Source organism: Chelonus insularis, unplaced genomic scaffold, assembly GCF_013357705.1.
Source record: "Chelonus insularis isolate UGA/USDA-ARS -01 unplaced genomic scaffold, ASM1335770v1 contig_135_pilon, whole genome shotgun sequence".
Taxonomy (NCBI): domain Eukaryota; kingdom Metazoa; phylum Arthropoda; class Insecta; order Hymenoptera; family Braconidae; genus Chelonus; species Chelonus insularis.
Genome location: NW_023276376.1, coordinates 2,231,203 through 2,250,264, shown reverse-complemented (window position 1 = coordinate 2,250,264; position 19,062 = coordinate 2,231,203). Strand labels below are relative to the sequence as shown.

At 27.6% G+C, this 19,062-nt stretch overlaps 1 protein-coding gene and 1 long non-coding RNA gene across 2 annotated transcripts in view; one reads left to right on the top strand and one right to left on the bottom strand.

The window, feature by feature from the left end:
- LOC118074615 (uncharacterized) overlaps positions 1–11,593 on the top strand; it is a 41,091-nt gene extending 29,498 nt beyond the window's left edge. The window contains exon 4 of the long non-coding RNA XR_004691217.1: positions 11,048–11,593. This is a non-coding gene — a long non-coding RNA (uncharacterized lncRNA). The remainder of the gene's footprint in view (positions 1–11,047) is intronic.
- Positions 1–19,062, bottom strand: part of Dop2R (dopamine D2-like receptor) — a 103,642-nt gene that overhangs the window by 23,858 nt on the left and 60,722 nt on the right. The window lies entirely within an intron of this gene.

The following is a 19,062-nucleotide window of genomic DNA, read 5'->3' as shown; positions in this document are numbered from 1 at the left end:
ATTTTTGTCTTATTTTGTTTTGTAAAAACTTGACATTACCTTAAAGGAAAACCAAAAAGAGATGTTAATATGTATATTCATAATGATTTTGCAAGTATTTAACAAAGTTGCCAGATAATCTAGCTCCTGGGTTGAAAAAATCATTAAAAGCTATCCAACAATCCTTTCAGGTCGAATTCATTCTAGATTCAACATCTCCGTTTTATTCGAATCTATCCTTAATAGAAAATAACCGAAAGTCATCTATAAACTAATTAATCAACTGTAGTTTTACAATTGATGTAATTATATGTATATTTTTTTTACACTTTAGAACAGTTTATTATTCAAATAAAAAATCAGAAGTAATTAGTTGTTACACACAATTTACAGACGTTTAGTAATGACTGCAAACTTCCCTTGTTTACAAAAACTGTCAACTTATAACTTGGTAAATTTTCTTCATGTTGTTATTTGAGTTAAAAAGTTTGTGTACTTATTAATATTGCAAATTTAAATGTTTTCGAAGTTAATATAGGATATTTTTGTTAATTTTCCAAATGTCGTGCTTCAGAATAGAATATTGAAGGTAAAATATTTAGTAAAAATGAGAAGAGAGCACTCATATAAATTAATCTCTTTTAGGCTTAACTTTCACTTAAAAAGGTAGTACATCAAGTCTATTACAATTTTAAAATAATTTACGTAGCCAAATTTTATCCAATTTTGATCGATTATTTAAAACGATAAATTTTTCATAAAACTTTTAATTGACAATCATTTGACGATGTGAATAAATTAAAAAAAAAGAGTTGGCAACGTGAGATTAATCGATGATAAAGTCTAAAGAAAGAAATGATCAACTGTAACTTTTATGTTCAATTCAGAGAGATTTCATCTTCTCGTATCACTTGCTCTCCTATCTTACTTGAACGTCCGTCGATTGGAGTAATCGGATTAGTATCTCCTATAGCAGTCATTAAAGCTCAGTCAAGAGTCGTCTATGATCTACGGTTTCAACTTCAATTCCAATATTTAATAAAAAAAAAATTTTTTTCACCACAAAAAAAAAGTTATTCTTTCCAGGAAAGATTTTTTTTCATCAGTTACAGGTTCTAGTGGTAGCAATTGAAACTACTAACACGTAATCTTTTGAAATAGAGAATGAATTTTAAAATTGTCAAAGACTGTGCTCCCTGCTGTCCTGTACAGCAGAGATCATCCATATTATGAGCACAAAGAACCACACGAGTGGTGGCTATGTATAATCCTTAAATAAGTACAAAAAATATATCACGATTGTAATATTATACACTTCATAATAAAAGCCAGCTATATTATTATTAAAGACAGGTACAAAGTTATTAAATTTTGAGCGCATGTTGGCGTGTTATTTACGGAGAATTTTCCGATGAAATTTAATTATCCCCACTAATTTCAGCCAATGAAAATTTATGAGAGCCCCTGGGTTTGCTTCGTAAGGATCTTGCTTCTTATATAAAAATAGAAGAAAAAACGTCTCTGGATAAAAGTAATTTATCTTATCTTGAGTCAAACTTCAAACTTGTCTTTTTAATGTCAGCTTGTCCAAGTAAGTTTTATTCGGAATTCGGAAATTACTTTTTATCTGCTGTTCAATTACTCATATATAGGTATAGATGTCAGTTAGTAATCGAATGATATTTCCAATCGATTTTTGTCCACGATTGTGGTTTAAATCGAAACATATCCGGATTTTTCGGGCGTGCCAAAGCTCCAATGGAGCATGAAACAAACGTATCGCTCAATCGGTTTCACTTGGGGCAAAACGATATAAAATATTCTGCAAGAACAGCTTGCTAAACTGCATGATGTTTAATTGGTACAAAAAAACAAAACCACTGACTAAACTATTTGAAAAAAAATGTTGTTATAGTCTCATTAGAGTTTTACCACCAAACGTAGATACGTAGTTGCTCTACTAGAGATAAGTGTATCTTTATTTTCAGCTAACTGAGTGGCATTGCTGTGGGAAACGATTCAATATCACGAACATGCAATGGGGATCAATGCCAGGAAAGAAAAGGTTAACTACTAATGCTGTAATAAAAACTATTATATTGTTAACTATGGTTTATAAAGTTTTGTAATTGAGAAAAGTCTTTCTTTCTCTCTCTCTCTCTTTCTCTTCATTTCTAGCTCAAATATCTCGTAAATTTTTCACGTATTTTTTACTCATTAGTCATCACTTAAAGATTTTATTAGGAGTGGCAGCCAACATAATTTTAATATCTTGAAAAACTACATTGGAATTGAACATTCAAAAGACTTTTCATACATCGAAATATTTAAAAACAATCACACTGATTTAAATTAATGTCATAAATATTATCTGTAAACGATTTCAAATTTTTTACTTCTATCTACGATGTCCACTTTCTTAGTTAAGAAATTTAACATTTTTTTGTTAATATAATTTTATAATATTTGAAATTGTTTAGATATTCATCAAATTAATTTTCTGGCTTTTTAATCATTCAAGAGAGTTGATCAAATAATTGAACTGCGTTGAATTCTATCGAGCGATTGGTTCTAAATAAGTAAAACTCTCCAAGTGATTCTCCTCCAAGCCGAGAAATATTTAGAGCTCTTTAATTAAATTAGTATTCAATTTTAATGACCCAGACTGGTAAAAATCTCAATTCAGTCAGATAAATCTTTTTAGAATGCAACTCGAAGATTTTTATTTTGTGATAAAGTCATTCATAAAGATGTATCGAAACATTTATGAGAAATAAATACGTTATATAAAGCTTAATTAATCAAAAGTTTTATCAAATGATAAATAGATAATTATCAAGTATTTAAATGATTTGTTCACAAATTAATAATAAAACAAAAATCAGTAGTGAACTACTTCCTCAACTTATTTGATATTTCGATTGTTATAAATGAATGAATAAATGAAGGAAGTTGTCCAAAGTTGTTGCATTTATAGTGGAGTAATTAAATCAAGTTGAGTCAATACAATACCAAGTATCGTGGTTTTGACTTCCTACATTGATACGAAGGCTGCCAGATGGTATCGTACAAATGTTGGCTTACATAAATGCCAAACAAACCTGACTATATCCACAACTAACACTTTACCTTTAGCGTCACTTATTTGCCATGCTCTTCAAGAAACGATGAGGAAATAACTCCAACGTTATTGTCTTGACCGCAAAAAATTAAATAATTTACCAAAGTATTACTTGGTTTTATATATTTCATATATACCTGTACTTTAATACTTGAGCTTTCATAAAGAAAATTTGTGCATCTGCAATGAAGCTTTATAATACAACACAGTGCATTGAAAACTTTAATATAAGACCAGTAATCCAGGTTAATGTCGAGGTCATAGCGATGTATGTTCTGAGTTTCAACCATAAAATTGTGAAAGCAGATTAAAGTGCAGCTTATCTAGCGACTTGGAATCCGGAAGACGAAAAGAGAAGTTAAATTACTCTGCCTATGATAATTCCTTTTTTTAATTCATAAAAAATATAGAAGGAAAATGTTCTGGCCACAAAGGCAAATTTATTCATTCAAGGATTAACACCTTGAACAAATTTGCAAAAAGATTTTGTAAATAAAAAAGCCATGTTTCCATTTTGTATCGTTTATTGATGTTTTTTTATCAGAATTTCTCTCATAAAATTTTGAACTATTTACAAATAGTATTTAACAAATTATTGAAAATAATACTGAATACAATTTTTAATGTTTATTTATATCTCTATAAATATTAAATATGTTATCCACTCGTAAAAATCATAACAAATAATTTGGTTTTTATTCATCCATATGTACAAATTGGGTTCATTAATCCTTTGATTACACTATACGTTTTTTTATAATAATTTTTTCTATCAATTTATTTAAATTGGTAAAATATTTTATTTTCTAATTTAAGAATTATTTATTTAATTTATTTCTTTACAAAAAAAAAACGTCAATTATTTTTTATTAATAATTATTTGTTCTAAAAAATTTAACATCAATACAGATAAACTCATTAATTTCAATAATATAATAAATAAGTTTATTTGATGAAAACATTTTTTCAATCCAAATATTTCACCTTCTGTTACACATAAACTATAAATTTTCGAGTTGTTGGAAGAAAAGAATTGTCTAATCCTATTATAATTTTTATGCTCTATTGCTCTATAAAGAGACTTTTTATAGTAAAAATAAAAAGTTCATAAAAACCTTCCATCAAACATTAACATCGAATCAATATTTTTTGTATTATCGAAATAGAATGATTGGAAATAATTACAAAACTATATTTAAAAAATTGCATAATAAAATTTGATATTATTTATAAAATGTTCATTTAAACATAAAATATAGTTGTATGTCGTTGTGAAAAACTACTTTAATACAAGGGTCAGTTTACTGTTGCCAATAAACGCTGTTTTATGGTTGCTTTAACGCAATTCTTTCGTTGCCATAGGAATTGCAGTAGTAATATCAATTCAAAGCAGATGTGGCTATCACATAAAACGACTGATATTCATATAATCTTTTCTACAAGAAAAAAAATTTCGATATTAGTACAGATGAAATTTTTGATTTTGAAAACTAGACAATGTATTGATGCTAAATATTATCTTAAAAAAAAAGATATGATAAGAATGATGAAGAAAGGCTTCCATAGCAAATATTATGTTAAATCTCCTATGAATGGAACAATAGTTTAGAAGACCATTATCGAAGTCTTAAAATGTTGAAGAAATATATCTCATGCTGGGGCAAGTATATATTGTGATAATCCCAGAGGTTCATAGACTGCAAAAATAGATTCGTCTGTCTCGTGGGAAATATAGAAGGTTCCTTATAGAATTGATAGAAAGAGCTGAGATTATAGCGAACAATTGTGGCATTTATTTTTGACAAAAAAGTCCTTTATTGACTACTGAATTTCTCTGATAACTGTCATCATGAAATGTTCATTATATATTGGAAAATTTATCTGATTAGGGTGAAGAAGATATGTGGTGTCCCCTGGAGAGAAGCGACATTTAAACACCTGGTGTATGATGCTGTCCTTGAATGAAACAGTTAACGGTCGACTAGCAATTCGCATGTTGGGTAGACATACTCCGAGTTTCTGCACAAGAGTATCATAAGATGCTCCCAAGAGATATCCTGTGGAAAAGTATAAATGCTAAGAGAAAATCCTCTGAATAATCTAGTAAACATAAAGTCTAAATGTTAAGGATGAAATTGAGCTTTTCTATACTTGAAAAGTTGATCTACAAATTATTCGAATACTTTTTTGTTAAACCTTTTATTGACATTCAATACTCTCTTTCGGTGTATTTTTCTCGTTTTTATTGAGAATCTTGTATTTATATATTATTCAGATTGTACTTTAGAACGTACGGAAGAAAAAGATTTATCATGATAAATGAAGCACGTAAGATCGTATTGTATTGAATTTGCTATCGAATAGAATGTAATTCAAACTATTCAGACTCATGTGGAACATGATTATTCGCCGATATTTATTCAAATGTGATACAACGAAAAACTGATTCAAGATTTATCTTCATGAAGAATTTTTTTTTATAATTATGATTAGCTTGAAAAAGGTAGTTTAGTATAACTTGAAAAATATTTTGAGAAAATCAAAGTCAAGTATGTTAAAGAGATTTTATTCACCAATTAAATACTTCCTTTAGTGAATATTTTACAACGTTTTTTGACGGAATTAAAAATGTAAAATGAAAAATGTCACATCTACCTTGAACATCAATAACTCTACAGAAAAAGTGGTACAATATGTATTTATGTACAATATGTGGTACAATATGTATTTAAGAGAAAAAAAAATTTTTGAGGTAAAAATGTAGCTTTATCAAACATTTTTAATCATACTTATCTTTTTTTTTTATTAACAACTTATGCTAGAAGTAAAAAAATGTTGTTAATAATTACCAAGATCTTCGAATGAAAATGAAAAAAAAATTGATAATTTTTCAGTGAAATTTAATACAATATTCCAGACTCTATAATAAAGTCATTATAATTAAGTGTTCATAAATCCAATGAATAAAAATACTAGCTGTTAACAAAATGAATGAATGCCATCAAGGGGTGATAATAATAATTGAGTGGTTAAGAACTCTTTAAAAAGTATTCTCTACCAATTTGACTTGTAAATTCAGCAACCTTGACCAACATAATAAATAATTCTATTACTGATAACAAGAGCTGGTAATCTAGTTGCCACTTTTTGGTAAACCACTTCTAAGATTGCTCAGTCGGCATGATGTCTCATTTGCAATTCCTAAAAGACAAGACGCGATCATCCTTTTCACCTATAAAACATACCGCCACAGAGAGATTTAACAAGCGTTAGACCATCATTAATAAGACCAGCTTCATTGAGCTTTAAACACGAACCTGTCGATAATAGCTACAGCTTTTTTGCCTCAAGCGTTACCACATTCATTTCACAGCTGTAGATTATGGCCAGAAAATGGCTTTCACCCAAGTGTTTAAGAACAGAGTAAAGTGAAAGTGGAAAATACTTTCCTGGATATTGAAAAGGTCCATTACAAAGCAAATAGACTTATAAATGGTTGGTCAGAGAAAAGAAGAATTACCAATTGTAGAAGAATTGAATTAGAAATTTTATGAAGTTTTTATGCAATGGAGACCAAAAAACTTTTTTGAAATTTTTGAATATCATAAGCTAGTGAGAAATTTTATGCAAAATGAACATCATTTTTGACTGCATCAATCTTCTTAGAAAAAAATGTGGTGATTTTAAAGTCATGAATACAAAAGCTATGTTTTTTGTTTATTAAAAATGATAAACAGACTGCTAAAGAAACAGTTGCAATTATTTATTCTGTTCAGCACAAATGAAAAATATATGTTTATTATGCGACTTATTTAAATAATATCTCCAATTTATAGTGTTATTTTTTTAAAGGAAAATTACATATTATTTTCAAGTTTTGATTGTTATTATTCAAATGAATCCATGAAATAATGTACAACATTGATAATTTACATTCATGATTGATTTCTGAATATCATTAGCCACATAGATACTAATATCTTGTTATTTATTGACTCTTGAATATCCATTCTATTGGCTTGTTTACCTTCAACAATGTCTCTTGTATAATTATTTAGTAAAATCATGTCGAAACGTAACACAAGTCAAGAGCGAAACAACTTATGAAACTCCTACAGAGTCACATCTCAATCTTGAATGTTAAGTGGTCGACATGCCTTGAGCATTACATTGTCATATGAACAATGTCATCTGAAGTGTGGTCACGAAACTCTTGACTGAGATTGCCTCTGTAACAAATTACAGACCTTCTTCCTTCATAGATTTAGATTATTCATGATAAAAATAAATGAAAATTAATTATGTTGTGTTAGTAGACAAAATTTCTTGAAGTTAAATTAATAAACTAAGAAGTAAAAAAATAACTTCTAAAACTGACGTTATAGAGGATCGATTTTATTCGGACTATTCATTTTTACTCTCTTGAAAGAAATGGTTGAAAATCTATGAAAATTAGTGATTCATTAAAATTCATATGGTGATAAACTTGGCGTTCTTGAATTTCTATGCATTTCAAATGATGGTATTCCATGTTAAGGATGGGATTGTATATTTAGTTTTTTTATCGATTTATAGGAATGATTACTAATTTATTGCAAGAAAGAAAGAGATAATATTTTCAAAGAAATTACTCGATTACATTTAGAAAAAAAAATAAATAAAATTATAGTCAACTTCTCCACCAATAGTGGAATTGGGATCAGTAAACATCCGCTTATTCAGCTTAACAGAGTACATTAATTTGAAAAAATTTCAAAAGCAGCTAATATTATTCACATGTAAAAATAATAGTTTTCCTGTAATGCGCCCCTATAGATGTGGTAGAATGAACATGAAATAGATTCTACTTCATTTTTCCTTACAGTAGTTATCCCACGAGAGTGATTATTTACAATTTTTTAAAACCACATTATTTTTATAGAATAACAAAAAATGAACATTTTTTTCCTCTAAACAAAAAAGATCTGACGTCTAGAAATGAAGATATTTGTAATCGGAGATTGCAATTTTACCATGCAGTCTAATGGTAGAAAGCAACCCGTTACAGTTTTTCAAAAAATATTCTAAAACGGAATTTACGATTACGTTTAGAAAAAATCAGAAAATCAATAAATATGTAATTAATGCTTCAATAAAATTTCATACAGTTTTGACGTTTAATTATTGAACAAAACATTATTAAAATTAATTTTTCGATCACAAATTGAAGAGTATACTCTTCAATTTGTGATCGAAAAATTTTGTGATCGACATTACCTATATAGGTACCACCACATTTCTATAGATTTTGTGATCGACATTACCTATATAGGTAATGTCGATGTATTGGTACAAATTGTAGAAAAAAAAATATAATTAAGTATACTATAAAAATTATAATTAGTATGTTAATAATATTTTTAGTCACAATAAATTTTTAAAAGAGCTCTTGGGGATAATTACCTTAAAGTTCTTTTTCACACTTTTTACTGTTATTTTATCATCAAATGAAAGTTTCGAGGCAATCAAAGATATTATTTTTCGTCCCAATCAGAGAGATATCTTTCTCGAATTCGTTACCGACCCTTGTACAAATATAGACATTGCACTTGGTATGGTGTGGTTACAGCAAAGGGTTTTCCCAAGATAAAATAAAAGTAGAAATAAAAAAATAAGGATAATGTTTATATAGGAGACTAGTGAAAGGAGCTCATAAGAAATACAGTAAAAACCACAAATTTACTTCTATTCGCGTAAAAGCAGGAAATTGTATGCTACATAATTTCCTGAAACATGAAAGAAATATAAACATAAAAGATTTATATTTTCATCTATAAATATGCATAAATAGTATTAATACTTATAACTTTTTATTTCATGAATCTCACTTGTTTCAGGATCTATACTCAAGTTTTGTCAATATAGAAAAAAGATGTTTTTACATCTTTCTTCAACAACCATGTGTATTCTATATAATGTCCCACAATCTCATCCAGTTACATCTGACGCTGCTAGAAAAAGTTAGAAAACTTTCAAAGAAATTTTTTTATTCTAGCAAATTTTTAAAAAGCCATCTTTTCTTCTAGAAAATAAGTTTAATATTAATAGAATAAATTTTGTTTCAATTTTCTGAAGAACTGTGTAAATTTGGGAAATCACTTGAATTTAACTGATAAATAATACTGTACTCAATCCATATTTCGTTGAATATTGATCAGCAATAAATAGAATTTTTTAATAAAAGCGAATATTTCTTGTCTTTTCTCCATTTTTTTTTTATAGAAAAAAATATATCCATGCAATTATTATTAATTTTTATGTAACAAACATTATTTTGATAACATACTAAAAATAGTTTTTTATTCATGTAAAAGTGTTTCTTTTTATCAGAAGATTGTTTCTAATTAATAACATCTTAATAATGTCTTATTTCTTAAAATTACATTAAAAAATCAAATTTCTTGTCTTATTTATTCTCATAATTGTATATTTTTTCGTACGGCCGAGTAATTTTTGTTATGTTTTCCCGAACTCTATAACAAAACATCAATAACAACAAATTATGTCTTTCTTTATATTACATCAAGCATTTGTACCAACAACCTTCGACGGCATTGCTTTTCATTTCTATCAAACCTTTCGCTTACTTCACACCCTATCACTTTTCTCCGTCATATTCTATTGGAATCCTGAAAAATATTTTCTCTCTTGACTTTTACCTTTCGTATATAACCTCTACGTATTTTTCTATATATACTCTTCCAATACTCTTTTCCCATTTTCTACGACTTTCAACTGCATTGGAACTTTTCTACGATCTAAAACACTTTTTCCTGGTGAACCCGCGTAAACTCCCAACTCGATCGAATAACTCTTGGAATTTAAGTACTACTTCTTTTACCGTCCCTCAACATCATTCAAATTTTTCAAAGCCACTTTCATATCATAGAACAGGTAATAAACTCAGTGGACGACACTTGTCGCATTGCGGTTTCTATCTCAGTTTTGTATGCAAAGCATTACTTTCTAAAATTTTCATTCTTATTAGAAATTCTAGCAAACTTGGTAAACTACTTTATATATTTAGAAGAAAAAAACAAGTATTAATTTATTAATGCGTTGAAAAGACAGTTATCTTACGGCAAATATTCTTTTAAAGTGTAAACGCAGAGGATTGGAGTAGATTAATGGCGAGAATCAAGTCATAAATCGCAAATTCATGATAATTTAGTCATAAATTCTAGAATTTACATAATCCTAAAAAATTATTTAAATTAAATTTTTCAAAATTAAATAATACCTTTTTTCTTCTTAATTATAATAAAAATAAAGGCTTTATTTATTCTATGAAAGCAGTATGAAGCTTTTGCCACAGAAAATATTTAAAATAAAAAACCGATATTAATTTTTTTATTCTTTTAAAAATTTTCCATTTTTTCATCCATTACTTCTATCTGAAATTGCACAAAAAAGAGAATATAGTCGAATAAACGAACATGAGCAATTAGTTTATTCATGTAATATTTCAACAATTCACAACGAACAGTTATATTATGTGTTACTAATTCAAGTATGAAAGTGGCTGTTATTTGACTTGCAATAAAAATTTTAATCCCTTGTCCATTATAATAGAACGGTGGGAAAAAAAATAAAATGATGAAGAATAATAAATCCCTATTATAGATTGATTTATTATCTTGATATCATTCGACTTCTATATTTCAACATACAGCTAATCAACAATAAACTCAATGTTCTTGTACGTCGAGTCACTCTGACGCACATGTCATTATTTATCCAACAAGAATAATAAATTATTGATTTCTGTGGCATTAACACACATTTTTCACAATTGTGTATCTACTAAATTGTGTTCATAGACACAAAATCAAAAAAAAAAATTCTGCATTATTCTACAGAGAATGTGGTACTGTCCAAATTAACTTTTTTTCTTTTTTTTTGTTTTAGCTAAATGTGTACAAGTGTACGATAGTGTACGTATTCTCCAGTTCTTTTATTTCTAGCAACAATAACCAGGCACCAGGGCTTCGATAATAGCGTCAACGAATTTATTTAAAATGGATTATTATTTTACTCTTGAATGTTTTCAAAAAAAAGGAATTTATATATAAACACAATATAGTGTTCCAATTAAAAAAAAAATTAATACAGTAATTAGATTAATTTATTTGTTATTTGATATCAAATTATGATATAGTTTTAAACAAGGTGCTTTAATCGAATGTTGATAAAACTTTTAAGAGCCTAGATATTATTGAGATCATAAAGAGATTTCATAGAAGATAAATTGATGATTATCCGCGGCTCAGATTCTTGTGGAGTGAAATTGATGTCAAGAGGGAGATAAGAAAAATTTCAGCCAGTTCATAATGACAGTGTGTACTTGATAATGTAGTTTTTATCTGGTTATTCAATTCTTATTAAAATAATTATATTGAAGTTTTACTTCTTATGTCTATAATAGTTGAAACATTTTTTTTTTTGTTTGAAGTCTATGGAACCCAAGAAGTTAATTTACTGAAGATTTTTTCTTTGTAGTGTAATTGATTAAAAAGAAAAAGAAAATTCATTTTTGCTTTACAGTTGGTTTATAATTACAGTCAAGTCTTTCAATTTAAGTTTGTAAAGAAGTGCACAAAACGTTCTCAAAATTGCTAATATATTAAAAATTAGTAGGTTTTTTTGTTACCTCTAAACTAAAGGTGTTATGAGCGTGTTTCAACACTATTTATTTATTATTTAATCGTTCTAACTAACAGATTTTAAATCTTTTCCCAGAAAAGATGTTTATAATAAAATTATCGGAGTTAATTCATACTACATGTTCAATTATACTACAACGTCAGAGAAAACTAGTAATTGTATTCTGTATTTTTAATTTCAAAATAAGCACGTTCTGATAAGCATTCGGCACCAGATCTATTTTCACCAAACTTCTTTTGCTTTTCAGTTACTAATTATCGTTGTTTTATGTTTATTTAATAAAGTGGAATGCTGACAAAACTACATATGTCTTTTATTGATTTTGGTATTAATTTAGAATTATAAATGATTAATTGTCGTGAAAATTTAACTTGTGAAAACTTGAAAAGAGATTGCAGTTCTTTTCTCTGTTTGACTTGCGAATTTTTCTCAATATTAATGTGTTGGATTCGATTCATTTTTCAGGACAACTAATCAGCATGAGAATAAAATGATGGAGGATATGACGTCAATGTTATGTGATCTATCATAGCAGTTTTTCATTAAAGAAAATAAAAGTGGTTAGACATTTATTAAATATTTTTTTTCTCTCTGTCTTTCGATTATTTATATTTCACCATTTTCATTTAAGCCACATACTCAACAATTTTAATTATATTGTCATATAATTATGTATCATACTTTTAATGTATTATTTCTATCGAAATAATATTATAATATGCATTAATATATAATAATACCTATTATGACTATAAATGATCGGATTGACTTCGAGGAGAACATACAATAGATAGCTCGGTATATCCACATACTTAGTCTATAGAAAACATTTTCTAGCGATATCTTAATGAAGATTTCAATAATTAATGATAAACGAATTTTCAAAGAATAAACAATCATTTATGTGAATTATTTCTTTATTTATTAATCATCGAAAAAAGTAATTCAAGTTGAAAGGAAATTTTAAAAATAAAATAGAAATAATAAAAATGCATATTTTTAATTTCATTTAGAAATTGATTATCTTGTTATATAAAAAAAACAAAAGTCTCATTTGGTGCCTCAAAGCATGTGTTGAAATGAAAATTGATATCGTTTTGTTCGTCAAAAATAATTACTAAACACAATGTTCTACTTTTTTGTTGCTAAAATAAATTTTATTATTCAAAATATAGATAAAAATGTTATATTCTGTCAGCAATTTAATTTTTCCTCATAAAAATTATTCTATTCTTAGATTACTTCGTTAGCACAATTAATGCACTGTAATAAATCATTTCATTTCAACAATTGAATAAATTAAAATTTTACCCTGTAACGAGAACAGAAGAAATGAATCCTTGATTTTTGCTACGTAAATCCTAGCGAGATGATGGATTTTTGAAATTCAGTTACTCAGCATTGTCAACAATCTTCATGTCTCTCTTCACGATAAAATAATTTAATAAGCATCTATGCAGAATGATGAACTAGAGACTGAATTAATAGACACTTTAGTTGAGTGAGGTTTTAATCCGCGAAGAAATACCAGTCTCATTACTTTTGGTTTCCAAGTATTTCCGAGCTTTTGAAGAGCCTTGAGGAATTGTAGACTGAGAGAATAATGGATTCGTCTAGTCATTTATTTATCCGAGAGGTATCCACACGGTCATGGCTTCGTATACCATATTAGAACTAGATACCACGACTACGTATTCACATGCTTACATTACTTTGCGGGGTCGACGAGCGAGACCACTGCACTCTTGACGCATACTCATAACGTCAGGGGATAATAGGAATGCCTTTATCTATGTATAAAGCTACTACTCATACTGTGAATACGTCAACAACGTTAAGAACTTGCCTCCGGCGTTACTAGACAAGCTCCTAACCAAACAAACCTGTATATAGTAGTAGTTATATTATAAATTTCATTATCATCCGTCATCTTCATACTCATGGTATCCTGATCCAAAAGAATTTAACATGCTACACTAAACTTGATCCCTTTTGGTTAGTTTTCACATTCTTAGATAGTCGAATACTTTAAGAGCTTTCATGTTCAGTAGATTACATAAGAAGAGATTCGATTTAGAATACAAAATAGTGGTCAGATATATTGAAATATCACGAACAAATTAATTGGATTGCCTTGGGCTCTTTTGAAATATCACTGGAAAGCTTATATAAGGATATGAATAGTTATCTCGTTTTATTGATAACCAGCTCATCAAGTTAAAGTTGATATTTTTTTAGCTATTTAGTTAAGCAGACCAGATGGTTAATATTACAAATTTTGTTAGCTTAGTTGTTTACTTGAAGAATAATTTATTGTTGAACTTAAACAAAAACAACAAGGCAATTTGTGGTTTGAAAGTGAGTATTTCTTCTAAAATTTTTATTGAAGTATCAGCTTAGAAAGAAATTGCTACAAATTGAGATTTCAAGGAAGCTCAGAGAAATACTTTAGATTTTTCGTTGTTTTGAAATCAGTAAAATCCAAATTGAATTTTTCTACAAAAATATGTGGGATTATACTTTTAGGTTTTAAAATAAACTAGTTAAGAAAGTAATTGGTTTTATTATCATTTATTTTTTAATTATTTAAACTCTTTACATAAAATAATAAATGGTAAGAGAACCAATACTCGATCACTTATGTATTTTTGTATACCTGTAGGTAGGATTCCCTAGAGTGGTTGAGTATTGGGTCTCTTACTTCACAATTATCGAAAAAATGGAAACTTCGTAACTATGATAACTTACATAGCTCTGTCATAAAATATCAACAATGTATACATTGGAAGCCAAAATATGTTTTGAACTATTTTCATTATAAGTCTGTTATGTCAGAATCATAGAAAAAGTTATTATTTTTAAAAATAGTCTAAAAAGTTCTTTGAAATCCTTGAGGAATATTTTTTGCTATTTGGCTATTCCACTCATTATTATGTACTCATTTCCCCAAGGATCACGAGAGTCCAAATAGAGAAGCACTTTTCGCTTTAACAGCTGATAACATGGTTAACGAAATCAAGTTTTGAGATTCTTTGCACAGGTTTTGAGAAAGTTTTCTTTTTTTCATTTCAGACATGCTTTCTTGTAGAAAAAATTCAAGAAAATCATTGTACCTTTTATCTATAAATTTGTTACTAAGTACTAGAAGTTGTTAAAAAATTATAATAGAAGATTGTGCGAGGCCTGGTTATAAACCTTAGAAGTAGATTTCTACGGAAATAAATATTTTTCTATAAACTTACTACAGATTTATAAATGATTATCGATTCTACTAAACCATTCACTTATGAAATATTCATTTTTATTGATTTTCATTGCAAAAGTTGTTCTTAATAATCATTTAAAAGTTAATAAACTAAAATTCTAATGATTAATTTGCCTCTTAATACACTGCATATTTGTGTGAATAATTTTAAAATTTTCAAAGAATTTAATAAAAAATTAGTTTTTGTGCAACAATAATAGAATTCTAAAAATTTCCCTCACAATTCGTAAATTTTTAAATTACATTGAAAGAACCTAATTCAGAAATGGATGAATTATTATCAAATTATTATAACTCAAGAATAGGTAAAAAGCTCCAGCTTAAAAATTTCTTAATTATTTATCCACTTATTTCAACAATCATCATTTGCGACATTAACGAAAAAATACTGTAATAGAGATTTATAAAAAATTCTGGTCAAACTTAAAAGCTCTTTCAAATTTAAGAGAAAATTGCTTTCCTAAACTTTTTAGTTTAAAAAAATAATGGAATATCCTGTGGTTGAGTAATGTCAAATAAATTTCTGCTAAGATAAAACCATAAAAATTGTCCCTGGCTTACTCAAATTTTTAAGACCCTCTAATTTTTACGACCAGCTTATTTAAATATTTTATATATCAGCTAACGATTTTATCCTATTTTATTATGAAGTAGGTCTATCAGAGATAACATCTAGAATTATTTATACATAAAAATACAACAAATTGGATAATTAAATAGTCTCGTATAGAGGATTCATAATTATTGAGTGATATCTAAGTCATAAAATCATCAGGACTAAAATGGAAAATTTAGCAAGCGTCGATCGCAAAAGAGCTTGCATAGGAAATTGATGTCACACCGACAAAGGAGTGAGATTAACAGCAGGAAATTAATTTTACTTATAGAAGCGAAAAGCTGAAGTAACGACGATGCGCAGGTGTGAATACTGAGTAAATTGACACTTCTTGTTATTCAGAGAAAGCTTCTGTATTTTCTCTTTTACTTTCTCTTCATGTCCATCAACCCAAAGTTTTTTCACAGTGTATAATTCTCGTTATCGATTTCTTAACTCATTCATTAGAGAAACGTTAATTAAAGGAACTTCACTTTGAATTTACACTTGGTTGAACGTTTCTCCTTTTCACAAGTGAATCGACAAGAAGCAACTTCAAAGTGGTTAAATTTTTTTTCAAGTCACTATTATTGCTCTTACATTGTGTGAATCGTAATGCAAAGAAAGTAATTAGAAAACTATATTTAATTGTAAACATGTTTTATTACAATTCTCATTGATTAGTGCCATGGTTTAGAACTAGGTGTCAATGACACGTTATAAATGCATAACGATTTAAAATAATTTACATATTAAGAGAAATGAAGAATACTGCCAATCAATTGAACAACTTATCAAAATTAAAATAAAAAGCTAACAATAATTATTTTGACGCATGTATGACGACATTGGGTAATCAATTTTTTTAGAAGTTATTCTTTTAAATAAATTGATGGAGAGCTAATTGTCGTATAAATTCATCCTTGCTATCAAAATTGTTTACTTTGTAAATAATGTAGTCCTTAAAGCTTCGTGACATTTATGTGGAAAATATTGAATTGTGATTGTCAATATTAATGTAACTTTAATAATAAATGTTTGTCTTTGTTGTAGAAATAGTAAATACTCAAAAAACAGAGTGAAGAAAATTTGAGAAAACCTGTGATAAATATTAATAGAGTATAAGACAAGTTAGGATAGAAAAAAAATGAAATTTACGAGTTTCAGGCTAAAAATTTGTCTCTTTTTGTTAATAATTTCTAATTTTCTGTTAATGAGACAAAAATGTTTGTAGAAGAGAAAAGTTTCGTAAAAAAAAAGTCATGAAATTTTGTTTTTACTTAAAAAATAATTTCTCTCAGAGAAAAGCGTATAAAAATGATATGTTTTATTTGTCATTCTAGTGAGTATCTTTTTCTACATTCTCTCCAAGTAGAACAGACAAAAAAAAGTATTGAAGACTTTTTACTATGTACAATATTTATCTTGTATGATTATTTTATTACATAAATGTTATAAAATATTTATTTATACTCTAGGGCATATTGTCATACACAAAAGGGTTTCATATTAATCTTCCATAATAACCAACTCAATTGTCATAGGAATAAGTACATAAAAATAAGTTTAAGTATATAAGCAAAATAAGTGAATACTCGGTGGACTAGAATCATGATAATACAGGTGTATGTAAACGAATAGCACATCTGGTCTCAGTGTGTCCCAGTGGAACGAGAGTTTCACGCGGATTAGAGAAGCTTTCGCGAGCTGCAGACGGGAACAATGTTGGGAAAGCCACATTAAACATTACGCAGGCTGACTAACAGGCCAAGTCTGTGAGTATCACATACCACTAGGATTCTATGTTCCTATATGAACCACAAGAAAATGCTTGTGGTAAAGTGCACTCGGTGTTCGTGGACGTCGTCAATCTGTGTAATACGAAGAGTCTATGTGTACACCAAGTATCATTATTGAAATGGTTTATGATCTCATAAGCTAGCGGTTCGGCATCATTTCGAAACCTCAGCTTCTAGAACCGCTCAAATGAATGAAATTATATCAAAGCCGAAATATCTTCTTATGATATTAGTTAGAAATTTTGTGGAAATATACTGCTAAAAAAAGTGAAATGATAATAAAAGTCGAATTTTATTAATCAAATCTTCATTTGTAATAATCAAGAAAAAATTAATCTTATTATCACGGTAATATAATTAAACATAATTTCGATTTAGAAATAGACTGTCATTTAAGATAATTTTAGCTTACTTGACAATTTAGTTTTTTTTTTATTTACAAAACAAAGGTTATTAAATATTTTGAATTATCTAATTAATTTCAAATTTTCTCCATGATGGAAACGTTGATAAATAGACGATAAATTACATGATCGTTAACGATCCAACTTTAGCGTCATGATGTAGGCAATGATCAACCAATAATGGTCACTTGACCGTCGTTAACAGACGATGAGAAGATGCTAATGTTAATTTCTTCTATAAAATGAAGTTTCAAAGAAATAGTAGAGCTTTTACAGAGCTTTGAAAAATTTTTAATGAAATCCATTGTTTAATTAATAATAAAATAGTATCGCTGTGTTTCTAAAAAAAAAAACATTTCTGCAGTATTTTCAATCCAAGCCAAAATCAAACAATTACTATCTATGTAGGAGATAAAAAAGAAAATGTTTAGATAAATATTGATGTAAATAAGTAAAAGGTTCTTTATTATATTGAATTTATTCATATATTTTCTCTGATAAATCTCTTTCATGTTAAAATAAATAATAAATAGCACCACATCCTACAACATTTTCATTTGTCAAAAGTCATTCAGACAAAGTAAAACTCCCACACTGGGTTTCAACATTTCTGATATCAATATTTATATTGACAAGCTTACTAGTAAATGAATAGTAACCTTTTAAAAACATTGAAATCCCGAGTCTGAATATAACATCTAAATTTTTTTTTTTACACTATTCCCCATTCTTCCTATCCTAGATTTAACCTTTTCATCATAATATTACTTTGTTTCAATTTTTAAGAAGATAAAAATTATTTTGAATTATTTATTGAAACTTAATGATTAATGAAATAAAACTGTTCTTTCAAATATGAACAGGGTCAATATTATAATAACTTCCATTACAGTCAGACTTCTCTTAATAATATATATGATTTTAATGATTATAATAATAATGCTAATGGACAGCCCAATGAGAATTCAAATAAAATTAATAATTATGAAAAAGAATGTTTTTATTGATACAAAATTACTCGAATCTCAAATAAAATTAGATTCAAACCAGAAAAAGTATGAAATAAAAGTAGGATGATGGTATGATAAAATAAGTATAAGTTTATAAGTTATAAGTTTAGGATAAAATTGAAAAATTGGCGTCCTACAGAAACGCTGATTTATTGCGTATTCCGACTTTAATTGGGATTTGTTCAT